The sequence below is a fragment of the Leuciscus leuciscus genome (genome assembly GCF_965113295.1).
Source record: "Leuciscus leuciscus genome assembly, chromosome: 14".
NCBI classification, from domain to species: domain Eukaryota; kingdom Metazoa; phylum Chordata; class Actinopteri; order Cypriniformes; family Leuciscidae; genus Leuciscus; species Leuciscus leuciscus.
Genome location: NC_138738.1, coordinates 4956080 through 4960168, shown reverse-complemented (window position 1 = coordinate 4960168; position 4089 = coordinate 4956080).

The following is a 4089-nucleotide window of genomic DNA, read 5'->3' as shown; positions in this document are numbered from 1 at the left end:
GTGGTCCGTGTGGAAATCAGAGCTGTGGATTTCAGCGCTTTGGAATATAGTTCCGCTGGGTGAGGAACCATGTGAGGGTTTGTAATTGTAAATTTGTTGGCAGTAACGCCTCACAAAGTAAGCTTTGCCATATTTTTTTGTCCGTGTCCTCTTTGGCAAACCAATTAATTTATGTGATCTTTCCCATAAGAATCCAATAAATCAATTTAGTTTTCCCTTTCCACCACTTTTGTTGCTTGACCAGGCGTACCTTGGAATAAAAAGTCACAGCAGGTAACAATATTTTAATCATGTTTTAGAGTTGACCAGCTAACTACACTTACAATACAATACAATAATTTCAGATGGTAAAATCATGGTACATAATTTCATGGTATTTACATGCTAGCCTACTCCAAGATGCACTGTTTCACAGATAAGGCTCATGCTTAAGCTAGTCCCAGACTAAAATGCTTTTTTCAGATGTTTTAACTGAAAGCAACTTGCATTGACATATCTTAAAATTATCAGTGCCATTGTTTTATCTCAAGATCAGATGCACACCAGTAATGTTCTTTTTTTCTAAGACAAATAAAAAAAAGTTACTTAATGCCCGATTTCACAGACAAGGCTTAGATTAAGCCAGGATTAGTTCAATTTGGACATTTGAGTAGCTTTTATAAACGTGGCTTATAAACATTACTGGTGTGCATTATGACAAAACAATGGCACTGACATATTTTAAGATATATCAGTGCAAGTTGCTTTCAGTTAAAACAGCTCATGCATTTTAGTCTGGGACTAGCTTAAGCCTTGTCTGTGAAACTGGGGGTTAAAGTAATACTAAAATATTACAATGGTACTTGCCCAAAATTGTAGTTCCATGGTAATTTTGGTACTTTTTGTGTTTATTGTATAAATACTGTATATTATTATTATTATAAAAAAAAGAAATGGTTTCATAGTGATGATAGTAAAAGTTAGTAAAAGGAAATCATACCATGGTATTTTTTGTGGTAAGATTTTTTCTTCATAAGCTGTGGGCCCTCTCTAATTCTCAACTGCATTGCAAAGGGATGTTTAGTGTTTTGGCAGCGACAGGTGAACAGCTTGATGATGTCAGACAGTGGCATGCGACTGGCTGCTAAACAGAGAAATCGCATCAGTCGACATGACTAATGACTGGCTGTAGTCTGTACTAAAGATTAATGTTGAATAAGTACCTGGCTTCACAGCTCCCGAGCCACAAAATAAGCAAGACTACGCATTGCTGCGTCCACAAATTGTTCAAAGTTATCCGGGCATCGAAGCAACTTCCTGCCTGGCTCCATCCAAAAATCACAAAAATATGTAATGCCCCTTCTGCATGAACGATTTAGAAAAATAATACACAGAGCCCCCCCTCTGTATGGCACACACCTAAAAGTAGCAAAAACACTCCGGCGCTTTGAACTAGGGATGTTTTCACAGCAGGGAGTCGATGAGGTAATGTTTGAGTTGTCTTTGCGTAGCTTTCCGAATGACTGTTTATGCTAGATGAGAAGTTCTTCCTCATAGCTGTGGAGCTTTAACTTAAATGTCACAAGTCCCTCTGTTTCTACACTCCAAACTCAGGAAGGAGAATGTCACCGTTATTACCAGTGAAATATTTGTCTAGCTTTCACTGCTTTCACCTTTATGCCTTCAGGAAACAGTGGAGGAGGTGAGGTGGACATGGTAGTAATATAGCTGGCCTCTTGAGGAACTGCCTAAATGTTGTTCATCCCTATGTCACCCATCCCTGAAAAACAAGCAAGCAGTTGGGTGAATTCATTCGGGACATGATGTGTGTAAGTACAACATATTTGGTTCTTTGTCTGTTATGCACAGACTAAAAGTCATTTTTACGACTTATGACCAACATACAGTTTGTAATGAAAGAATTAGTGCTTCATTCACTCACTCAAGGTCATGTCAGCAAACAATGGAAGCACGTTTATGTTTCAGAGTAAATATATATATATACAGTAGTAGTATATATAAAAGTAATTGTGACAATTTTGAGACTGATTGAGACGATCTCAAAATGTGAAATTATATATCAAGGTGTGACAATCATACGTTTGCGACTTCACTTCTTACATTTGAACCTTTATTTCTCTTAATTGCGACTTTATATCTCACAATGTGACTTTTTTCTCAAAATGTGACTTTGTATCTCACAACTGCAACTTAATCTTACGTTTGAGAGTTTATTTCTCATAATTGCGTCTTTCTCACAATTGCAACTTAATTTCTTTCATTTGAAACTATTCCTTATAATTATGACTTTGTATCTCACAATTGCAACTTGATCTTATTTTTGCGTCTTTATTTCTCATGATTGTTATTTCTCACATTTTTTACTTTATTCATTGCAATTGTGACTTTATTTCTCATAATTGTGACTGTATTTGTTTGATTAATGAGTATTTCTCGCATTTGCGACTTTAAATCTCTCAATGTGACTTTATATCTCTGCAACTTAATCTCATGTTTGTGACTATTTCTCATAATTGCATCTTTCTCACATTTGCAACTTAATTTCTTACATTTGGATCTTTGTTCCTATTTCATGGCTGTATTTCTTGCACCTATTACTTGATTTCTCATAGATGTGACTTCATATCTCGCAATGTAACTTTCTTAAAAGAGACTTTGTATCTCACAATAGCGATTTAATCTTACATTTGCGACTATTTCTCACATCTGCATCTTTACTTATTGACATTGCGACTTTATATCTCTCAAAATGTGAATTTGTATATCTCAAAATTGTGACATTTCACATTTGCAGTTTTATTTCTCATAATTGTGACATTTTTTACTTTATTTTTCTTATTTTAAACTTTATCTCACAGTTACCCATTTTATTATTTACTCAGAATTGGCTTCCATGATACATCTCAAAACACAATTCATACACTTCTCAACTTTGAATGAAATGACATCTAAAGGTAATTATAACTCACATTGTTGTAAATGGTAAGTCTGATCATTTGTGTACAATTTTATCTATGAATCGCTCACTTGGATGCACATTTCTCTCACAGATACAGTTATAGCTTATCTTTTTTACAGTCTATGGTCTTAACCCATTGATTCCTTGAGAGGGTTCATTTCAAACCCGGCTTGACTCAATGAGAACAGAAAACAAAGCGGGCCTTTTTCCTCAAGTGAAGCGAGGGCTGCCTTCTCCAGCATGTTTGGATTAATAAGGAGTGATTGATGAAGACAGGAGAGGAAACGTTTGATTCCTGCTCTGCTCCCGTTCCTGTGAGAAAAACCATGGGAAAGAGAGCTATAAATAAGGAGTGCCAGTTCATGTGCAACGACCATCCCGCTTAGGCACGTCGTGGGTGTGGGGTGTGTGTGAGCGAGAGTCGAAGTGTGTCAAGTGTGTGTGCGTTGTCAGTATGTCAATTTGGCATGAAGGAAAGACTGGCGACAAGTTTTGGAAACAAGGCAAGGAAAATATTGACCAATCATGCACAGCAAATGTCAATACAAAAGTTTCAAGTGTGCACTTTCTTTGCAGAATTAGTCCATTACTCAAACGTTCACAATAATGCAATGAGTTCAGTGAGGTGAAACATGTTAATAGCCTTATATATTCTATATTATGTTATTACCTATACAAGTATATATTTCTTTCTCCAGTATTTAACTCCTGAATCACCCAGAGACGCATCATTTGGGCTAAAAGGTTTGCAGGCCACACAGGAACTAAGAAATATGTAAATATACTGTATGGTGTCCACAGTCGGTTACAAGCCATAAAAGCATGAAACGGCTGTTGCTACAGCTTGGTCCGCTTTAAGGGAACATCACGTTTTCACAAATGTTGACTTGTCCTAAGTGTACTTCAATTTTTTTTTAACTTGACTGAAGTACTTTTATCTAGACACCCTGAAGCCAAAATCAACTACAAAGATACCAAACCAATCATGTTTTGTCATCTGAGATAATGAAATTTGAAGATAAAACCGTGACCTTTTCCATAAAGTCTAGTTGCACATATCATAAAAAGACAGAACTCAGCACATGCAAAGTTGAAGGGTCAGCACATATCATTATATTTCACTCATGTGA